General features: G+C 41.5%; 1 long non-coding RNA gene across 1 annotated transcript in view; it reads left to right on the forward strand.

Moving 5' to 3' along the window:
- The first annotated feature begins 2,078 nt into the window (after positions 1-2,078).
- LOC144307068 (uncharacterized) overlaps positions 2,079-24,077 on the forward strand; it is a 33,850-nt gene continuing 11,851 nt past the window's right edge. The window contains exon 1 of the long non-coding RNA XR_013374030.1: positions 2,079-2,176. This is a non-coding gene — a long non-coding RNA (uncharacterized LOC144307068). The remainder of the gene's footprint in view (positions 2,177-24,077) is intronic.

Below are 24,077 nucleotides of genomic sequence, written 5' to 3' on the forward strand. Positions count from 1 at the left end.
GAAATTGATCTATTGTAACTCTGATAGTTCTGAAGCTGACTGTACTTTCCCAGAGTTTCACATTATTCATTTCCAGAAAGTAATTTTAGTTGATTGCCTTGTGGTCTTTTTGAATGAGGCATTTTATGAAATAGGAGAAAATTGAAAAGGTTGGCTCACCATCAAAATATATGCCTTCTGAATGCTCTTAAGGGCACTGCAACTGCCAATTTGGGATGGAAACTTGTTGGAATTTCTGTCCCTGGAGGTTTTTAATGGGAGGTGAGACAAGTATCTTTCTTGGTCCATTTAGTTGGATGCCTGCCTTGGACAGGTGTATCAGATGACCTGTGATCCTTCCCAGTATTGGCTTTTTGTGATTGGGTAGATTCATGAGACTATATTAGGTTCAGGATTTTACCCATCTGCTTTATTATTTGACCCAATGTCTCTTGATCTTGTCTCTCCAAGCAGATTTTAAATTATTTGGAGGCTTGGATGATGCCTTGTGTTTCTTTCATTTTCCCCATGGAACAGAGAGAGCATGAGGATAACTTATGGGGAAGGGTTCTGGAAGAGACAGTGTCCAGGAAGACAGGAGCAAGGTCCAGGGTGGAAGATTGACCATTAATGAGAGGATTGATACCACATCTTCTGAGGTTGGAGGAAAGGTATCAGAACTGATAAAGGTGTAAATAAATTAATAGATAGTCATGCAACATGGTGAGGGAGATTCCATTTTATAATCTCAGTTCCACTGATGAAGGATGAGGAAAGATCTTTCACTAAAAGAAAAAAAATTAAGGGATGCAAACAGAATGGTAAATATTTGGAATAATTGTTGTTGGGGAATGGAAGAGGGGGCTGACCAACAACAGGTCAAAGGTTTGATGGAAAAAGGGGATTGGAGCATCAATTCAAGGTTGGGATTTTCCTGAACAGTGTGGTAGAGACCAGGAGATACAAGGTAATCAAGATTGGCAAGCAGAGGAGAGTTCAGATTACCCATCTGGGGATGTAGAACGGGCAGGGAAGGAAAAGCATTGCTGGGTGATAAAAGGGAGAAGCCAAGAAAGGGAACACACTATGAGGCCAGAAAGCAAGTGAAATAGGAGGAATTAGGAAGTGGGAAAACCTCAAGGGGTAGGTGAATATGGTCAGAGAGTAGAATGTTGGAGTTTAAGATTTTGGGGTGATGACAAAACCAAGAGTGTTGTGAGGATAGGTGGTCCAAATGCAGTGCAGTAACTGAGTAGAGTTAGGGAGATCCATGAGTTTCAAGATCACATTATTGGGGTTATCAGATGAGTGGTTTATCTTCAGAGACATGCATATCTCCTTGGATTTGGGTAGGAGTTGAGATAGGAAGGACCATGAATGAGGACTCAAAGAGCCATGATGAGAGGAGCATGCAGTGCTTTTGGGACTCATTGGAGGATTTCTTAACCCTGACCGAGGGAACAGACAGATGTCTGGGAGAAGTGATAGCTAACATGAGCCCACCAAAATGAGTAAGGTTAGCCAAGGGAGGGAAAATTAAGGCAGGGGAAAGGGTAGGATTCTTTAGGTAGAGGGAAGTAGGATGTTAAATAGATCAATATTTTATAAAATGTGTTGCTTCATAAAATGAAAGATAATCAGGAGACACAGAACTTATTATTAAATAACGTTGTCTATGTTTCTTTCTTTCTTTCTATAGCTTGGTAATCTTCACTTACAGTAGGCCTTATTTTGTTACTTTTAATTAAATTTTTTTCTTAACTCAGACTTCTGGGGGCTACATTTCACATCCTCACATTTATAACATATTATTATGTTAAAGGAAGGTGATGAAGAGTTCCTGAGGACCCATCCTCCTGATATTCGCTATGACTTAACCCTCTGTCTGCAGATTAATTTTCAATTATAGAACAAGTGTGTGATTTATTCTACATGATTGGGTTGGGAAAAAAAGGAAAAAAAAAAGACATGATGCTAGCAAAGCAGAGAACAAACAATGAAAGACAGATAGTATACCCAAGAGCATTGTGACTTGTGCCTTTGTAATATGCAAATGAGGGGGCATTATTACTCTGTGCAAATGTTCACATGCTGAATGTGGATTAAGAAAAGGTGAAAGCACTCAGAGAAGAGAGCCAAAATGTCTGCAAGGAAAAAAAAGGAAAGTCAGAAAAGAAGCCAACTCTATTTCAACCAAGTATGTTGGGTCATAAATTATATCCAAGGAGATTTAGCTAACTGACACGTTGGACTTGGAACCCACGTTCCTTTTCCCACCTTGTTCTGACCATGAGAAAGGGTTGGTTATGGCACAGGAAGAACCCAGGGTTTGGACCAAAGTGCAGCTGGGCCTGTGTCCTGGCTCTGTCATAGTGCTGGCGAGCAATGCGACCATGAGCATATGCCCAAGCTTCTCTGAGCTTCCATTTCTGCATCAGAAGAAGAAGAAGAACAAGCAAAAAACATAAGTCAAAGGGTGGATGTGAGGATTGGGAATTATGTATGTGAAGTACTCAGAACAATATCTAATATGTAGGAGGTAGCCAGGAAGTGGTAGTTATTAGCTAGAAGTACTACTAATATGACTACTCCTATTAGTGCTCTCTTTGACAAATGAATCAGTAGAGTCTGTACGATGGAGAGAATGCTTGCTTATAAAAGGGATATTTTATACGTGTATGCTACACTCAACAAATAATTCAAAATGCAAATGGTACCTCTGCAGTGCCGCAGACAGGGTCATACTTCCTCCAGAGGCCAATACATGTTTGTCAGAGACCGTCTATTTGTGTGTGTATTTGTGGGGAAGAGATGTCAGGAAGATGGGAAAGCAATTGCGAGGCTGGAAACAGCTTCCTTCCTTTAAATCCACCATCTAGAACTATTGTAGCACCAGAGGAATTTTCTTAAGCTGACTTAGAGAAATAACCCAATCCTTGCAGCAGTGTACAAATGCTGCTGTGATCCATTTTTCAGAGGGAAGATAGTAACTCTCTTGGCAGCATCCCTGGCTCTTTCTTTGAGCAGGACACCTAGAAGGAGCATCATCTGAGTAGTTGGCATAAGAAGTATGACCTGGTGAGAGGGGTGATTCAGTGCTGAGCCTCTTTGTAAGATCCATGTGTTACAGGTCTTGAAGGGCTCCATTGTTCACCTTCCTGGCTTATGCCAAGGCTCGTGTCCAGCGGACCAAGGACAGTGTACCTATCCTGAGCAAGATGCCAGGGAGCTGCTGTCAAATAAATTAAGTAAACTTTAGACTTGACCATTTACATAGTTCCTGGCAAACACATTTTCTAAGTGTATAATCTCCTATCTGATGTCCCTGGGGATAAGAAAGCAAATTTGGTGTATTAGAAAAGCTACACAAAAAAGGGTCATTAGGAAAATACAGCAAGGGATCAAGGTCAAATGTAGGAGCTAAAGTGAATGAACACTGGTGTGGTGATTTTAGAATAGAGAAGCACAACGCCGAGGGGTGGGGTTTCTTTCAGTAAACATAGTTAAATTTCTAGGAAAGTTACCTGGGAAAGTTATGGGGTTGCCTTCTTCGGAATACCTGGGGATGGACCTTCATCTGCTCGGAATGAGTGAAGGAAGTTGGGCTATAGGCAGAAAGATTGATTAGATAATTGCTACACCCACATCATACATTTTGATTCCATATTTAAAAGTAGAGCTGCACATTTTAAACAAAGCATTTATATGCAATGAAATGCCGGGACACCTGCACCCCGATGTTTCTAGCAGCAATGTCCACAATAGCCAAACTGTGGAAGGAGCCTCAGTGTCCATCGAAAGATGAATGGATAAAGAAGATGTGGTCTATGTATACAATGGAATATTCCTCAGCCATTAGAAACGACAAATACCCACCATTTGCTTCAACGTGGATGGAACTGGAGGGTATTATGCTGAGTGAAGTAAGTCAATCGGAGAAGGACAAACATTATATGTTCTCATTCATTTGGGGAATATAAATAATAGGGAAAGGGAATAGAAGGGAAGGGAGAAGAAATGGGTAGGAAATATCAGAAAGGGAGACAGAACATGAAGACTCCTAACTCTGGGAAACGAACTAGGGGTGGTGGAAGGGGTGGAGGGTGGGGGGTGGGGGTGAGTGGGTGACAGGCACTGAGGGGAACACTTGATGGGATGAGCACTGGGTGCTATTCTGTATGTTGGCAAATTGAACACCAATAAAAAATAAATTTATTATTAAAAAAGGAAAAAATAAAGCATTTAAAAATATTTAGATAAGCATATTTCTGGAACCATGCAACTAGTAAAGTATTACATTGTCTGAATTCACTTAAGTGAACCTGGCTCTTATTGGCAAATGTATGCTGGTAATTGTCAAGATGCTCCCATAGATATCGACACTGGGATTGATCCTCAATGATTGACCTCTCTTTATGGCCCAGTGCCCTTGTTCTGTTGCTGGCTGAAGCCCCAGGATTGACATCCTGGTTTGACATCCATTTCCAACCTGGCTCTGGCTCCCCCGCAGGAAGCATCATATGAATTTATTCACTCACCTCACCTCTGTGGCTGTCTTCTGCTCTCTGTGGGCTCAACCCTGGGCCCAAGGAACTGAACAACTGGGACCAGCTGGTGCCTTGTCCCCCAAAGCTCTACCGTGACAGAGGAGAGAAAGTTGCATTATTGCCTTGTGGTTACTATCTGTTAAGGGAAGAACAGTCAGAAAATTCATAGTGCCTATAGCTGTTTCCTAAAACAAGGGTATTCATCTTCTTTACAGTTTTCAGAAAATAAAAGTGTACTTGCAATTCTACAAGTTGCACTAAAATTTGCAAAATATTGCATATCAAGCCAGGGAGTCAGGCTCTACAAACCTCCTTTCAAAGCTAACAGTTTTTTTTCCCCAATATTTTATTTTATTTCTTTTCTTTTTTTTTTTTTTTTTTTGACAGAGAGAGAGAGAGTGGCAGAGGGAGAGGGAGAAGCAGCAGACGCCCCACTGAGCAGGGAGCCCGACATGGGGCTCGATCCCAGGACCATGGGATCATGACCTGAGCTGAAGGCAGATGTAACTGACTTTCTAGTCCAGGTGCCCCTCAAAGCTAACAGTCCTAATGACGAGTCTTTTTAGTTGAAAATTTAGCTTGGGAAAGAGGTAGGCAAACATGTGTCTAAACTTACTAGCCGTTCACAGCCATTAATGTTTAGCCAAGTGAATGTGGCATCAGACTCCTCATTACTTCTTGATGGGGCCTTGAAAAAACATGGGCCCCTCTGGACCTCCAGTCTCTTCCCAGTATGAAAGTGTACTGTGGGCTTATGACCACAGTCTCATCTTCAGAAAAGAAAGTCCTGTGAAGAGTAGATCCGTTTCACAAAGTTCTCATCATGGTTAACCTGTTCACTGGAAGTGAATATGGTCATGAGAATTGTGCTCCGTCTGGGAAGGATCAATCAACCCATCGTCACTATCTTCGTGTCACCGAAACCACCTTGATGCCTCATCTCAGAGTCCACCAAACAGTCACGTGAGCGATCTTGTTTCATTCTCTCAGCAGCCTTAGAGGCAAGTCAGACAACCTTTTCTCCATTTTGCAGATAAGTAAACTGTGGCCCAGAGAGGGGAAGAGGGTTGCCTGAGGTCTCACAGCTATAAGGTTGCAGGACTTGGACTAGAAAGCCGCTCTTGGAAATCTGAGTCTGTGCTTTTGCTGCTGTGCTACTCTGCACTGAAAGTGTGTATAGAGACACTGCAAGAGTCCCGCTAAGTGCTTTATAAGGCTGATTAATCACCATCCTAAGTGCCTGGGAATCATCCAGCATTATTAATTCTTTCACCTCCTGACCCTGGTCATCAGCCTCTTCAGAGAGGGATCCAGCCTATTAGCATCAGCATCCTTTGGTCATGCCCTGCATTATGGAGATGGGGCTTCATTTCTTCTGATGTGGAGGCTGCTGCTTCAGGGTGTGGTTCCCGGTGAGCCGTGAGCTACCCTGGCCAGGAGAGGCGAGAACATAGGACCACGATCTATCAGGCTGCTCTGCCCTGGCTTCACCATCCATGGACCTTGTGTCTGCAGTGAATGACAGTGGCATGAAGACGGTGCTTCCAGGGGAATGAAGCCACTACAGGAAAAAGGAAAAACAGATTCACAAATAATGGATGCATGATACTGATAATGATGGTACATTTTGCTGCACTTTTTAGTTCAGACCAGAGATGATAGAACATGGCATTATGTGCTGATGCCCACCGCAGCTTAAAAACAAGTTTGTAAGTAGCTAGGAGGAGCCCTGAGCTGGCAGCCAGGAGCATTCTGGTTTTCTTTGTCAAGTGTCTTCAACTATAATTCTATCCACGTGGGCCTCACATGTTTTGCCCCTTTCCTCATCTGTAAAGTGGGGATAATTTTGCCTAGCTTCATCCTCCATTATGGGATGAACCAGGTTGCCGGTGTGACGTGTCTGAAGGAAGTGTCACATAGACAACACGATAAGTACGTCTGGCTACTTGGGCACATTGAGGGAATATTTGGAAGATATCACTAACTTGTATTACTTCGTATTTTATGCAATATTTTTTTTATTGGTGTTCAATTTACCAAGATACAGAATAACCCCCAGTGCCCGTCACCCAATCACTCCCACCCTCCTCCCCTTCTACCACCCCTAGTTCATTTCCCAGAGTTAGCAGTCTTTACGTTCTGTCTCCCTTTCTGATATTTCCCACACATTTCTTCTGCGTATGCTGCAAATTATTATTCCTTCCTGCCTTCCAGACATCAGATAATGAAGCTAATGTTCAGATCAGATCATTGCTAAAAAGCAGAGAGTTGCAATGGTTTTTGACACTGGAACACTTACCTTTTTCTCTGCATGATGCTCCTCCACTCGTATGAAGTCCAGGTTAGGTTTTGGGCTTTCCTCCAGATTAAGTATTCTGTGTTTTGGCCAACAGCTTGGGTGTTTTATTTCTGTGTTCTCTGTTGTCCTGCAGCATTGGGAAGGTTTATTTTCTACTTTTCTTTTGGTGGTAGGGACAGCTCTCTGATTGGAGCCGGCATCTCTGCATTGGGCGGAAACACAGATGCACATGTTTCTTGCGTAGCATCCCTAACACACTGCTAGAGCACATCCTCCGATGCTGTCCCGTGGCTAATATTGTGATGGCATCTGTGATTCTACTACACTCTTGGGTGAGGCATGAGGAGTAAGCAGGATGCTGGTTTTGAGACCCAAGCCTTGGAGTCTATTCTCGTCTTTCACTCTAATGTCATTTTATTAAGACAAAATTGGAAGCATTCCCAATGCCCATCAAGAGAGGATGGATTAAATGCATTATTATATGTCATTACAGAGAAAGAAGTAAATTTGTATAGCTGATGTGGAGAAATTTCCAATTAATAGAATTAAGTGAAAAAGGGATATATATTAATATATATTAGTAATAATTATATAATATATATTAGTAATAATTAGTGATATATATTACTATGATTCCATTTTTATAAGAAAGGGTCTATCTATCTATCATCATCATCATCTATCTTAATATCCTTACTGATGAATAAAACACTCTGGAATGATATTCTTAAAGTAAGGAAGGATTCACAAGAGAATTTTAACAGTTATTAATTTTAACAGATAGCCTGAGGGTTGGGAGGGAGATTTTACTGGGACTTAATTTTTAAAAAAAATATTTTAATTATTTATTCATGAGACACACACACACACACACACACACACACACAGAGGCAAAGACAGGCAGAGGGAGAAGCAGGCTCTATGCAGGGAGCCTGATGTGGGACTCGATCCCGGGTCCCCAGAATCACACCCTAGGCTGAAGTCAGTGCTAAACCGCTGAGCCACCCGGGCTGCCCAACTGGGACTTAATTATTTATTTTTAAAGATTATGTTTATTTATTTATTTAAAAGAGAGAGAGAGAGCAGGGATCCTTTGATGGCTCAGCCGTTTAGCGCTGCCTTCAGCTCTTGGAGTCCCGGGATCAAGTCCCATGTCAGGCTCCCTGCATGGAGCCTGCTTCTCCCTCTGCCTGTGTCTCTGCCTCTCTCTCTCCATCATGAATGAATAAATAAAATCTTTAAAAAGAGAGAGAGAAGCATGAGTAGGGAGGGAGGTGCAATGGGTAGGGAGGGAGGGGGCAGAAGGAGAGGAAGATGTAGGGAGGGAGGCTCTCTGCAGGGAGCCTGATGTGGGGCCAGATCCCAGGACCCTGGGATCATGACTGGAGCCAAAGGTGGACTTTTAACTGACTGAGCCACCCAGAGCCCTGGGAGGGAGTTTTAATTTCTTATTTTATGTCTTTCCATATTTTCTGAAATTTTAATCATTTTTTTAAAATTTATTTTTTATTGGTGTTCAATTTACTAACATACAGAATAACACCCAGTGCCCGTCACCCATTCACTCCCACCCCCCGCCCTCCTCCCCTTCTACCACCCCTAGTTCGTTTCCCAGAGTTAGCAGTCTTTACGTTCTGTCTCCCTTTCTGATATTTCCCACACATGAAATTTTAATCATAATCCTTATTTTCTCCATGCCTTGGTTTCTTCATTTACAAAATGAGGTAATAATACATGAGTGGAGTTTTGGTTTATGACACCCAAATCTTTATTTATTTATTTATTTATTTATTTATTTATTTATTTATTATTTTTTTATTGGAGTTCAATTTGCCAACATATAGCATATCACCCAGTGCTCATCCCATCAAGTGCCCCCCTCAGTGCCCATCACCCAGTCACTCCTACCCCCCCACCTCCCTTTCCACCACCCCTTGTTCATTTCCCAGAGTTAGTCTGTCATGTTCTGTCTGTCTCTCTGATATTTCCCACTCATTTTTTCACCTTTCTCCTTTATTCCCTTTCACTATTTTTATTCTCCAAATGAATGAGACCATATAATGTTTGTCCTTCTCCAAATGACTTATTTCACTCAGCATAATGCCCTCCAGTTCCATCCACGTTGAAGCAAATGGTGGGTATTTGTCGTTTCTAATGGCTGAGGAATATTCCATTGTATACATAAACCACATCTTCTTTATCCATTCATCTTTTGATGGACACTTAGGCTCCTTCCACAGTTTGGCTATTGTGGACATTGATGCTATAAACATCATATGACACCCAAATCTTGAGGTTTACCTAAACCTTGGTTTTTCCACTGTAATGTTTTTGTTAAGAAATCATTGGGTGCAATCTAAATGTCCATTAAGAGGGGATGGGTTAACATCTCATAAGATTGTTGAGAGGCTTAAATAATTAAATACATATAATGTGACAAGGATGATGCCCAGCACATAGTAAATGTTTAATAAGTGTTCACTGTTATTAGTTTTGTAGTTATTAGTGAAGAGGAATAACTGATTCCCTTTGGGTTCTGCTGGAATCATATGTCTATGAATTGAAAAGCCTCAGGGATTCACTTCTAGGTCTGTTCTCAATGGAGCCTGTGTGAGACGGGATCGGGAGGCCAAGCTCAATGGTTCTGTCTGCCTCGTTCCTCTTTGCTACTACAGATGGCAGCCACTTTGTATCTCAGAAAGGGAGAAGATGTTGTGAAGGTCAAGTAGACTACATTTTCAAACTTTTACATCAGATAGAGAAATAACTGAGTGTGGTATAATAAAGAATATATCTGGTATCTGCCCCTCGTTTCTGGCATGAAACTTGAAAAACCCTTAGTGAGTTTCCTGAGTGACAGAAGGGTCTTTGTAAGGCCAACAAGGTGAATGGAATCATGGCGGGCCCCTACGTAGCTTCAAATGGGGTCATCAGAAAGACCAAACATGGGATTAGGAGGTTTGTCAGAAATGTGGGCTGCCTGAGCACCCCTGGAATGTGAGGCTGGAAACAGGCTGGAAACCTGTGGAGTCTGGTGATAACTCTAGGTGACTAGTGTCAGAACAGAAGTGTTGTGGTCTACCCAGGTGGGGTGGAAACAGTACAGTCACCTGGTTTAACTGATCATAAGCAAGATGTCTTTCCCATCGACTAGGCAGCCCATGTCACTACAGCTGTTATGAGGCAGAGTAACCCAAACCAGAGAATTATCTGGAATTATCTGGCTGTCACCATATTCCATTTCCCCCTCACTTGTTCTCATCCTCTGGTCTTTGATTCTTGTGAAAAGTCATCAATAAAAATGGTGAAACCACTTAATCTTTATCCTCAATGCAGCCCCTCTTCGTATACAAATTGCGGTAATTGGTTTTCCTTGTTTTCTTTTTTCCCACTGACTTTCCTCAAGTAGGGACTGCGAAGGGCATATGTTTGCTGAATAACAATTTCATTTACAAGACCTTCCCAATCTATTAGACTTGGAGCTCACACAAGACTTGCTTCTCAGCGCTTAAATGTAACTCATTAATTGTAAGACACATTACTCTTCCTTGCTGCTTAGATTTTTAAGGAATGCAAATGACATTTTGTTTCAAAGCTGGGTAAAGCAACCAAAAAAGTGCCAAGAATTGTCCTGACTGGTTTGAGGTACTTGTTAGAGGAAGATATAACGAGTGCTCTAACCTCAGACTAACCAGTGTCCTGTGGGAATTGGAGCTCTTGCTCTCCTGTGTCCTGATGCAGAGATTTGATTTCTTTTTATTTCTAAAATTTGAATATCTATCTGCAAGCCAGCTACCATTTCCCATCAATAGCAGCAAATTCCAGCATTTCTTGTCAAAATAAATGTGTGTATCCTTAGGAAATGCAAAGCCATTCTTCTACCAGCATAGTGGAATGAAATAAGAAATGCAAGTGTGTTTTTTTTAAAGATTTATTTATTTATTTCAGAGAGAGAGAGAGAGAGAGAGAGGCTGAAAGAGAACAAGAGTGGGAGGAGTAGAAGGGGAGGGGAGGGAGAGAATCTCAAGCAGACTCCCTGCTGAGCATAAAGCCTGACTCAGGGCTTGATTCCACGACCCTGAGATCATGACCTGAGCCTAAATCAAGAGTCAGTCGCCCTACTGACTGAGCCAGCCAGGTGCCCCAGAAATGCAAACACATTAGCAAATATACATAATACACAAACACTTCCAAGCCACACAGGTACAGGGTTTCAGATTACTTATCTGTCCATAGGACTCTCCTTGGGGGATCAGGGTGGGGACAATGGCAAACCACACTTGTGAAGACCACACAGAATTTAACAAAAATCTTAAAGGTGAAAAGATCTTCATACTTATAAGCCCCCTTCATCATCCCTTTTATAAAAAGACATTCAGATTTTGTAGGAACAGTCAAAATACAGCAAAGCTTCCCATGGACTTCTGGGTGGTTCACTGTCAGTTAGAAGGACAGCTCTAATTGTGAAATGTTTCCTTTTATGTTTCTTGCAGCCAGTGGTCCTGTTTCTCCTTGCTGGCCCCACACAGGGGCAGTGTGTGCCCTGTTTGCTGTAGCAGCCCTCCTCACATGGGGAGACAACTGTCCTATGGCAAGCCCCTGTGTTGGTTTCCTAGCATTGCTGTGACAAAGCACTGTAAACTGGGTGGCTTAAAACAACAGAGATCTCTTCTTATGTAGTTCTGGAATCTAGAAGTCTGAACCCTAGGCAATGGCAGCATTGGTACCATCTGGGGGCTCTGGGGGAGAGTCTGTTCTTGCTTCTGTCCTCGCTTTTGGGTGATGGCATACCAGCCTTGGAGTTCCCTGGCTTGTAGCTGTATCACCAGTCTCTGCTGCCATTTGCATATGGTGCTCTCACTGCGTCTGTGTCTTTGCACACTCTGTGTCTGTTTCTTTGTCCTAAAAGGACATAGTCATATTGGATTAAGGACTCATCCTACTCCAGTGTAGCTTCAGCATCACCTACGTAATTTTATGTCAAAGACTCTATCTCCAGATAAGCTTCCAGTGTGACGTACTGGAGGTTGGGGCTTCTATGTGTCTTTTTTGGGGAACACAACTCAATCTACAACCGTCCTTGAATCCCTTGAATTGTTCTTGATAGAACAAAGCTTCCAGGCTCCTCCTCGTCGTGTCCATCTTTGTTCATAGGGTCCGGCTATCAATGTCACCTTCACAGCTGTGGTTTGAGAGACAGTAGAGCAGAAGGCAAGAAATTGACTTTTACTCTCCCTTTTTTGAGTCTAGAAATAAAACATTTCTAGTTGTAAATTGTAGAAAGGGTAAGTTTCAAAAACTGGCCAATGAAACTTTTAAAAGTCCTGTTTTTCCATTAAGAAGAAAATACTTAGTTTTTTCATGTAACTGAAACCTCCTCTTCTCAAAGCCTGCCTTCTCCCCTGCCCCTGTCCCTGGCTTTCTCAGATCCCAGGGCATTGTATCACACACTCTCCTCTTTGCAGAATAGCTGTTCCAGAAAACACGTTAGAATGAACCATACTCAGAGGGCAAAGGAAGCCATAAGAAGACAACTTGGCTGATGATGATATCTGGATGGAAGATCTGAGTCCTCAGAGCATTTGCATTTTGGTGGGCTGAGCTGTTTAGGATTGATTTGTGGCCACAATGAGTGTTTAGTACTTTCTACATAGAGATCATGTCCTCCCTTGGTTGGGGTTGTGAGGCCCCAAAGTGGGAGTTCAAGGGAGTTGAGCTGTTGTTCATTAGCCGTCCTATTGCTGTGGTTCTATCCACACTCTTTCCTGCACAGTGATGGGGAGCATTTTGAAAGCTTTCCTTGTGTTTATCCCATTTTGAGACCCTGACTTTGTCATTACTGACTTTGTCATGTTCTAAGACTCTGGCTGTAAGAAGAGATCTTCTGCTAAGGGTGGGTCCCAGCAGGGCTTGGCAGAGACATGGGAAGGGGGTTATGGAAAGTGGATAAAAACAGCTACAGTGAATCACTACTTATTTAGGGTCATGGTGCTTACCAGTATCTTTGGGTAAATATTCTCAGCATTACATTATAGGCATTCACATTCAATGCATTTGATTCAGAAAATCCTCAAATTTATTTTAATAGTTTTTAAGAAACATTTTCATTCTTACAACATAAACTTACTCATTTTTTTAACAAGAAAAAAAGTAATTATTGAATGGGCGTTTGTGACAGACTACATCAATAATGCATTGAGTTTTGCAATATTTTTCCTGTGTTATCATTGTAGGAATAGATTATGAGTCTAAGCAGATTCAGTTAATGCCATTGTGATTTATGGGAACATGATGTGTTTGAAAAGGCCTAGAAGTCTTCTTCACAGATAGGTAGAAGGAGTAAGTTGTCATGATGGTGGCAAGGGAGTGGTAACTCTGCCATTCCTTTAAGTCTTTAGAAATGTTATCTACCCTCCTGGATCCATAATTAGCCACCATGGAGTTGATGAAAATATTCATATTTCTATTTGTAGTGAGTACAATAGAACAGAAAGCTGTTTTGTGTCAATATTTATGGGAAAAGTAGAACTTGGAGCAGAGTTTTGGAGGTAATTTATTTCATAGTGGGACAAATATGTTTTGATCATTGGAATGTTTTACTTATTGACTTGAATCCAACAAGATATATTCAATTCCACTTAATTATTTACTGAGTGCCTACTACATATAAAGTACATAGCAGTTGGTGTGGGCAGGTCTATCAAAAATAGCTTTAACACAAAACAGAATGCCCTAAGTACCATAAATGAGAGGTCTTAAAAATACCATTTGGGGGCAAAGGAAGAAGGTCATTTGTTATTTCAGGCTGAATTCCCATGAAGAAAGTGTCCCAGACAAAATCTTAAATAGTAACACTTTATTGAGGGTACAATCCCAAGAAAGCAACAGTGAGGCAGAAGAAGGGAGTAAGTCGAGAAGGGAGAGTGAATGCAAGATGGTGTATGGCCAAGCTGATTATAGCTTTGCAGGAAACCGGATAGATGTTCAGTCTTGTGGACCAACTCCAGAGAGAATGCAAAGAACAGTTATCTACCTGTCATAGAGAAGGAAGAGGGAGCAATTTATTGGCTGGCTTTTGCCTCTCACCTTTCTGTCATTAGTCAAAATCTCCTTCATGGACACAACTCCCTCACAATTATAGGTTGTTACCTAGCCTTCCATGGTCAGTTCATACCCTGAGTGCCTCTTAGTCTGTGGTGGCAGCAGTAGTGGCTTGGGCTTTATGATGGTAGGAACAACACAAGCTGTCACTAGGATCACTCTGGCCTGGAATGAAGGCAAGCAAGTAAGGCTCAGGATGAGATAGTGAGGGGCAAACCCAAGGTGGTCCATATCTATACTGTCAGGATTAGGAAAAGCTTTATTTTTTGGAAAGATTTATTTATTTATTTGACAGAGTCAGAGTGAGAGAGCACAGGCAGAGGATGTGGCAGAGGGAGAGGGAGAAGCAGACTCCCCACTGAGCAGGGAGCCCGATGTGGGGCTCTATCCCAGGACCCTCAGATAATGACCTGTGTTGAAGGCAGATGCTCAACCAACTGAGCCACCCAGGCACCCCAGAAAAAACTCTAAAGAGGAAGATGGTACACAAGATGGCACTTAAGAGGATGGACAGGGTTTTGATGGACAAAAGGGAGAATGTAGTGAGATTCAAATCAAACAAAGGCATAAGTTGGGAAATCAGGATTGGTGGAGGGCATATATGAGTAGTTGACTCTAAGATATGTGTAGAGACAAGGGAGGTAGGTTGGAAATGTAGCCTGGGGCTTGATTAGGGAGGGCCTTGAGGGCAAGGGTATCAGTGTTCTATTCCTATATTCCTACAAACACAAAAATCTTACTGGCATTTAACAATAGGCATTTACTGCTTGTTTACTGGTCAGGTGAAGTGGCTCTCTTGTAGGCTTCTGGTTTGTGGACTGACTGGCCAGCTCTGCTTTATATGTGCTTTGTATCATTCTGAGGTCCAGGCTGAAGGGGCAAGAGCTCTCTGGGGGAAGCTCTTCTGGTAATGACTGAAGCTCAAGAAGCCTTGTCCAATCACTCAAGAACACTTCAAGCTGCTTGTGTCATGCTTACCACTGGTTCAGAAAGTCATACGGCCAGGGCCAAAGTTAGCAGGGCTAGAAAAAAACCCTACTCCTTTGAGATTGAGGCAAAGATGTGGATGCATGCTTTTCCCCCGGGAAATAAAGAATTGTGGCCAATAATCTCATCTAACAGAGCCAAGGTGGGAAGTTTGTAGACTCAAGGGAAAGAACAGTGTTTCATTAATTACATTTATACTTACAGCGCCACCCATGGTGACTAGAACATAATAGGTGCCCCATGACTGCTGAGTGCAATACTGAATGAATGCTAACCACCATGCATGGAGCACCATGGCATACATTGCAAATTGAGTTAAGGGACTGTGTCCTCCAGTGTATTCCCCAGATTAGGCTTCAAGATATGTAAAGCTCATATCTAGTTAGATTATTGCACATATTTCACGGTAACCTTTCCAAAACTTTGCTTTTCTATGTCCTTTCCTTATTCAAGAACTAACATAACCTCTTTTTGATTATCTTGTCAAGCCAAACTTCTCCACCTGATGTTCCTTAATCTGGCAATGTTTCCCACTACTCCCTGATACGAACGGTCTAAGCCAGTCATGTCTTGTTTTGATATTCCCTCTCCGCCCCTATTCCTATCATGGCTGTTGTTTCCTTAGTACCTCGACCCAGACTGCTGTCTTTGGAAGGGATGTCTTGTCTGCTCTCAGATCTATCCATATACAATTTACCCTTCTCGCTTGGCTAAATATCTCTTTTTCCCATAAAACCTCTGGGATTGTTACAGACCTCAAAAGCTCTTCGTTTTTCTGAACACCTGTTCTACCTGTGGAACATTTTGACTCTATCGTCTGCCCGATGATGGTCTCATGTGGGTGTGTCCCCAGTAAGAGGTTAGCTAAGCTACTCCATGGTATTGCTGTCTTGACATCCATTCTGTTTGGCCAAGTGGCTTGCAGGGACCTGAAACTGACACCAGCCTTCTCATCCAAGGCACACCCTAGATAGCAGCCATAGCACCACAAGCAAATGTAAGTTCCTGACATAACTGCCAACAGCCCTTGCAATTGACAGTCTCTCCCACCTCCTAGGACCTTCCCCTTGTATGCCCCTCAGATAAGACTTCTATGGGGCTTACCAAAACTCCACTCTTTTGGGTTTGAATTGACCAATCTGAGCTTAGCCTGGAAACCCCAAAACACTATACCCGGGAAGCCTAATAAAGGCATATGCCCCAGGTCCTCTCCCTCTCTCTGCCTGTACCTTGTCTTGATCTCCCTGGGTGGCCCCTCAAAGCATGCTGTGTACTTTCTCCCGGACCTGTGAATAATACATTTTTATATTTCAATTTCTCTTGTAGTCTGTGGCTGAACGCAGCTCACCATCTGGCACCCTGGGCTCTACATAGCAAATGTTAATTTAATGAAGTAGTAACAGTCCCATTTACACAACCAGTTGGTGAATATTTTCTCAAGGCAGAGCCCAAATCCTTTGCTTCTTTGAGTCTTTCATACTATCCAGCATGGTTTTTGATCCAAAGTAGATGAATAGTAAATAAGTATTGATGGATAGATCTTGTGTACACTAAGTACATATTTAATGAACTTGGCTGTTGACTATCTTGTGTACATTAGGAAGCAGACTCCTTGAGGGCAGCGGTAAAGCTTATGTATATGTGGTTCCACTTGTTATCCTGACATAGCCCTTGAGTCAATAATTAGTGAACTTCTGAAAGGTGATCAACCCATCTTGTCACAGTAAATTATCATTTAGATACTTCATGATTAGGAGGCTGATGGGAAACAAAATGATTTTCAACAAAGCAAGCTAAGGTCTTGGTTGTTGCTGAATATGAATCTGTGGGAGCGTGTCTGGCCCTCTGCTGGGGCTTCAAAGATGTAGCAGATTATGTCATCCCAAAGGCCTAAGGAGAATGCCCATTGTCCTCTGGGCTATGTGTTATTTCTTGCTCATTATGCAAACGAGGTATGAAAATAATAGGCTTTTAAAAAGTCCTCCCTCTGAAGCCATGAAAACAGTGAACATATGGTTCTGGCTCTGCCTGGGATAAAAAGGAGAGGTTGACATTGTCCTTTTTGGTGAGGAAGATTCAATGTTTCTCTTCCTACCTCCTAAAGGGATATTCTTGTGTGAGCGTTGCTGACTCAGAGGGCTCTCAGTGAAGCTGCAGAAGGAGGCTAGATTTTGGGTCTTGCTGCTTAGAAGTCTGAATAAAAGCATTAGCTCTGCCTCTTCCCTGCATTACATGCTATTTACTACAACCTCCAGTTTTGTTGATTTAGAGGATGACTGGAGAAAGTTGTAAATAATCTAATCCTTTGTATACCTCAACTGCATCCTTCTTTTCCCTCTTCCTATGCCTTCCTAGTGCCTTCTTTCCCTGACTACTCATTGCTGCAGGCTGTTTTCTCTCACAACCTTCCAGGACTCCACTACAATGTCCACTTGGAATGGGACGAGTGTATTTTCCCAACCTTCATATCCACCTTCTTCCCAGCTTCAAAACTCACCTACTTTGTGCTTCATTCTCTTAAGGCCTGTCTGCTGAGGCTGACCAGATTAAGGGTTATGTCATGGTTTAGAACAGCTTAATGATATACTTTTTTTTAGATTTTATTTATTTATTCATGAGAGACACACAGAGAGAAGCAGAGACATAGGCAGAGGGAGAAGCAGGCTCCCTGCGTGGAGCTTGATGTGGGACTCGATCCAAGGACCTGGGGATCAAGACCTGAGCCAAACTTGACGGGATGAGCACTGGGTGTTATTCTATATGTTGGCAAATTGAACACCAATAAAAAATAAATTTATATATAAAAAAAGACCTGAGCCAAAGGCAGACTCTCAACCACTGAGCCACCTGGATGGTCCTTAATGGTGTACTTTTTAAACAGAACTTCTGGTGTAATGCCAGGCAGTCACAAGATGATCCTGACATATCTTCTTCCAGCATCAATTTTGTTCAGTGGCAAATGATTTTAAGTATCTTGGAAAATTAATATGTTAAGTTGCAAAACAGAATACAAAGTTCAAATGAAAATTTAAACTAAAGCATGAGACTTAACAAATTTCTGCTCTTTGCGGAGTGTTCTGGGCTCCAAACTCTATTCCCACAGGCTTTTATCCCTAAAAGCTTCCATGGGGGTAAAGCTTAACAAGCATTTTGTAAACACTCTCTGGTATAATGGGAGGTTGTACAGAAATGCAAACAAAAAAAATTTAGAGTGAGTTCAGGGAATCAGTGAATCAAAGACAGAGTCAGTGCATATCCCAGGAGCAAAGCAGCCAAAGCTTATACGGCAGTTGCTGGAAGAAACTTGGTGTCCAGCAGGGTGGATGCCAGAGGTAGATGGGAAAGGAGTTGAAGACTGGGAATTGGGAAGCACAGCTAAAGTCTTGAGAACTCTTCATCTGGATCTATTGATTTCAACTGCTTCTGCATGGGATGGCTTTTCTCTCATGTGACTAACCTGTGTTAGTCAGAACACAGGACTGAACCTGTGTTCTAGCAGGTTCACAAAGACTTTTTAGAGAACTTTTAAGGGTATCAATAGCCACATCCTCTATTCATAAACATATTCTTTCCTAAAAATTTTCTCCCTTAAAATAAATCTATAGTGCTTCTCACTTTCCTCCCTATTTACAATAACATTGCTCACACTTTGCAGAAGAAATGAATACCTCTCAGCTATTCGGAGTCTTGCCATAGAACATTGTCCTGGGGTATAAAACCGTTCAGGGGTCCAAAGATTTCAAAGTAATGTTTCTGAGAAAGCAAATGACTCTAGTGGCTGGGTAGTAAAAACTTGTATGGGTCAGATGGTTTCCAGTCATGTTCCCCAAAGTGAAGGAAGACTACATTGAGGTTTTAGCTCTAAGATAATTAAGATAAGTTTTGATTATAGACTGTTGTATGAGTTTTATCATGTAACAGAATGTCAAAGAATAGAGGGACAGTGCTGTAACAAAACTCCTTCCCTTCCCATCATCATGTATGTGTGAGCAAAGCTTCCTAGTGCTTTAGTCTATAAAAACAGAAAATAGAGATATAACTGATTATTACAGGATAATTTTCAAAAAGAAAAAAAACCTATGTGCACACACATATGTAGACAACTAAAAATGCTGAAATGAATTTGTTAATAGATACTGAACTGGTTGTTATCTATGAAAGCTAATGTTTGGAATTATGTTTTCTTTTTTAACATTTATTTATTTATTTATTTATGATAGTCACACACACACACACAGAGGCAGAGACACAGGCAGAGGGAGAAGCAGGCTCCATGCACCGGGAGCCCGACGTGGGATTCGATCCCGGGTCTCCAGGATCGAGCCCTGGGCCAAAGGCAGGCGCCAAACCACTGCGCCACCCAGGTATCCCTTCATTTATTTTTTAAAAAGATTTTATTTATTCATGAGAGACACAGAAAGAGAGAGAGGCAGGTACACAGGCAGAGGGAGAAGCAAGCTCCATGCAGGGAGCCCGATGTGGGACTCGATCCCGGGTCTCCAGGATCACATTCTGGGCCGAAGGCAGGTGCTAAACCTCTGAGCCACCCAGGCGTCCCAAAAATATTTTTTTAAAAAAGATTTTGTTTTAAAGTAATCTCTACACTCAACTTGGGGCTTGAACCCACAACCCCGAGGTCAACAGTTGCATGCTCTACCAACTGAGCCAGCCAGGCATTATGTTTTCTTTTTTTTTTTTTAATTTATTTTTTATTGGTGTTCAATTTACCAACATACAGAATAACCCCCAGTGCCCGTCACCCATTCACTCCCACCCCCCGCCCTCCTCCCCTTCTACCACCCCTAGTTCGTTTCCCAGAGTTAGGAGTCTCTCATGTTCTGTCTCCCTTTCTGATATTTCCCACACCTTTCTTCTCCCTTCCCTTATATTCCCTTTCACTATTATTTATATTCCCCACATGAATGAGAACATATAATGTTTGTCCTTCTCCGACTGACTTACTTCACTCAGCATAATACTCTCCAGTTCCATCCACGTTGAAGCAAATGGTGGGTATTTGTCATTTCTAATAGCTGAGTAATATTCCATTATATACATAAACCACATCTTCTTTATCCATTCGTCTTTCGATGGACACCGAGGCTCCTTCCACAGTTTGGCTATTGTGGCCATTGCTGCTATAAACATCGGGGTGCAGGTGTCCCGGCGTTTCATTGCATCTGTATCTTTGGGGTAAATCCCCAGCAGTGCAATTGCTGGGTCGTAGGGCAGGTCTATTTTTAACTGTTTGAGGAACCTCCACACAGTTTTCCAGAGTGGCTGCACCAGTTCACATTCCCACCAACAGTGTAAGAGGGTCCCCTTTTCTCCGCATCCTCTCCAACATTTGTGGTTTCCTGCCTTGTTAATTTTCCCCATTCTCACTGGTGAGGTGGTATCTCATTGTGGTTTTGATTTGTATTTCCCTGATGGCAAGTAATGCAGAGCATTTTCTCATGTGCGTGTTGGCCATGTCTATGTCTTCCTCTGTGAGATTTCTGTTCATGTCTTTTGCCCATTTCATGATTGGATTGTTTGTTTCTTTGGTGTTGAGTTTAAGAAGTTCTTTATAGATCTTGGAAACTAGCCCTTAATCTGATATGTCATTTGCAAATATCTTCTCCCATTCTGTAGGTTGTCTTTTAGTTTTGTTGACTGTATCCTTTGCTGTGCAAAAGCTTCTTATCTTGATGAAGTCCCATAGTTCATTTTTGCTTTTGTTTCTTTTGCCTTCGTGGATGTATCTTGCAAGAAGTTACTGTGGCCAAGTTCAAAAAGGGTGTTGCCTGTGTTCTTCTCTAGGATTTTGATGGAATCTTGTCTCACATTTAGATCTTTCATCCATTTTGAGTTTATCTTTGTGTCTGGTGCAAGAGAGTGGTCTAGTTTCATTCTTCTGCATGTGGCATTATGTTTTCTAAAGAGCAGAAGTATGTATCTCTCTTGGACAAAATTGGTTTACATTTCTATGGACAGGAATCATTTTTATTCGTTTCAATTTGCAAAATTATAAAATAAACTATCAAACACAACCAAAGCCATAGACCCCTACAGAATCAGATAACCTTCCTGGGGGTGAGAGGTCTGTGGTCCTTGTAGACAACACCCAACTTTTCATTGAAAGAATATTAAATAATCTCTTTTGCCATCTGTAAGTCTTTCATGAGCTCCCTAACAGATCCTAAACTCTTGTCCCAAGACTAGTTAGCAATAAATACTTTTTAATCCAAAAATAGAAGAACTAATTGAAGAAAAACCTAATCCTACTATTTCTCATTAAGAAACAATTTAAAAAAATCACATTTATGTTTAAAAATTATATAGCAAAAATGCTAATATATTCATGTTATTTTAATCAACTATTATTAATAATTATAACAATGACTAAATCTGGAGAATTTTTGTATATACTTAAAGCCTTATAGTTACCAAAAATTTAAAAATAATTTAAACAACATACATATTTTAGTACATAAAATTATGACAAGGTGAGGGGATCCCTGGGTGGCGCAGCGGTTTGGCGCCTGCCTTTGGCCCAGGGCGAGATCCTGGAGACCCGGGATCGAATCCCACATCAGGCTCCCGGTGCATGGAGCCTGCTTCTCCCTCTGCCTGTGTCTCTGCCTCTCTCTCTCTCTCTCTCTCTCTGTGACTATCATAAATAAATAAAAATTAAAAAAAAATTATGACAAGGTGATCAATAGAAGACTTAAGCAAATAAAATGTTACATTAGGACAAAGTCTTCTGGAGAAGTGGAAAGAAACTAAAATCAAGGAGAAGTGATGTACATTTTCTGACATAAAAAATTGCTTATGTATTTAAAAAATGTATAATTGGGGGCACCTGGTTGGTTCACTGATTGAGCATCTGCATTTGGCTCAGGTTGTGATCCCGGGGTCCTGGGATTGAGTCCTGCATCAGGTTCCCCACAGGGAGCCTGCTTCTCCCTCTGCCTATGTCTCTGCCTTTCTCTCTGTGTCTCTCATGAATAAATAAATTCTAAAAATCTTAAAAAAATGTATACTCTTGGTTATCAAATTATGTTACTTAAATTCCATTGCATACACTTGAGGGTAATGTGAGAATGTATTTTGAAATATTGGTATTTACAGCACCCATAAATAACATTCTTTTGACTCTTTCAACTTATGGTAATAAGTCTGAAATGTCAACTAAAAAGTATGAAGGTACATATAAATTTTCAAAAAACTTTAAGAGAGCATGCAAATGGAATTCTGAAGGGAAATATCCTAAGAAAACTGTCTGGCATCTCATAGGAATATAACATTTTTATTTTGATTGTTACTTTCCATACAGGATTTGTACACAAGTGGTTTTCCTTTCTGTGCCAGTGGCAGACACTGCTAACGGATCACAGAATTCTTTCTTGCAGAGCCCGAGAGTGGCCTCTCTCTTTCAACACAGTACTTCAGGCAGTTGCTATTGATGGATTTGGCACATGATTTAATTTAAAAGATCTTAAAGAGAACTCTTTTCTGAGAGCTCTGATAGTAGCGGAATCACTTTGGGTCTTTGGAGCACTCCCTGACCTTCCCATTCCCACAGGTCACTGATGAGACAGAGGGGGTAACTCTCATGCTCATGCTCCAGCTTCCTGGCACTGCCCTCATATGACCTGTGAAGTCAAGTGCCCCAAACCTGAAAGTTGACTTCCCACCACCCTCCCCAGCACTGAGTATTTTCTCTGTCCTTTATGACTCAGCTGTAAAACTTGAGGCGGAAGATGTTCTCAGAGGTCTGGAGGTAGTTCTTGGATAGCCTCTAAGGGACAGTGTTCCACTAATCTGTGTGATTGTTTGCCTTTGAAATGAGGCTGGCTCGTGATAAAGTTCAGGAACAGACAATATTCCTTAAAGTCTTGGACCTGGTGCCTCTCTGACCCTCCTCTACTTATGAAAATAGTGACATTGGACCCCCAATGTTTTAGTGGCCCCTTCAATAAAATGGGACTGACAATTTTTTTCTTGTTTTAAGGAAATGTCAAAAGACAAGATTATATACATGATTTCTCTGATTAAATAAAGCCAGATGCCCTGTAAACCTCTCCTACTATAACTTTTTTCTGCTAGACAAGTATTAAGTATTTTTAAGTAGGCATAGTGGAGCCTTGCCCATTTGGACTTGAGTGGTACATTCAGGGATCCAAAGAGCTGCTAGGAGAAATAGTGCAGGCATTTGTGAGTGGACCTCTGATTAAAGGTGCCTTTTCATTAATGGAATAAAAATGCATATTATATCATGAATCTGTAAGTATAAATTTATATTTGAAAGTATAAACATTGGGATAATGGAAACCACTATACTTTAGAACAAGCAAAAGGCATCCCAAGTGCAAAAATCCCTGTGAAGCATCACAGGTAATTAAAAGCTCAGAGATTATGATTAGCTATCATAGATTGCCCTTGCATTTCAAACTCCTTTCAGTAACTCTGTCTAAATATAACATATGTACAAAAACTGAGTAGTAAGACAGATGGAATGATTAGACCCTTCATGAGGATGTCTTGTGACTAATTTTTTTCCTGCTCATGTGTGCATGATGGGTGTGAATGTGTATATGCATCTGTCTGAATGTATACGGGACTCTTGGTCAAGGGAAGGGCCAGAGGCTGGCCTACAAATGGCATTTCATCTTTTACTCTTTTTCTTTTTTTACCATTTAGGGAGTCATGTAACAAAATGTTAATTTTTATTTGAGTAGAGAAACAATGAGTGTTATGTAGTTTTGTATTTTTTTACTTCCTCAAATAAAAATCATAAGAAAAAATCTTAGTTACGAGAATAGCTCTGCATTTCTAATATGTATTACATTTTGTCTTATCCAACGTGATCCCTGCTGTTGATCTCCTTAGATCATCCTGTGTATATTTGACTCAAAACCTTGACTTCCTATTCTTGTCTTTTGTACCCCCTTTGGGCATCTGGTGTTCTTTCTCTTGTAGACGAATTGCAACCATCAGAAAGACTTTGGCCTTGTAAGACTGAGGTGCTTTCATTCCAGTGCATGGAGAGGCTCAGAAGCAGGTGGCTGCCTCAGGTTAGAGCAGTAAATCTCAGATGTCTAAGGAAGAGGGCTGTGCTGATGTAAGTGTAGATATCAGTCCCTTTGGCACAAAGCTAGGGGACTTCAGGGCTCGGTCTG

Source organism: Canis aureus, chromosome 38, assembly GCF_053574225.1.
Source record: "Canis aureus isolate CA01 chromosome 38, VMU_Caureus_v.1.0, whole genome shotgun sequence".
NCBI lineage: Eukaryota > Metazoa > Chordata > Mammalia > Carnivora > Canidae > Canis > Canis aureus.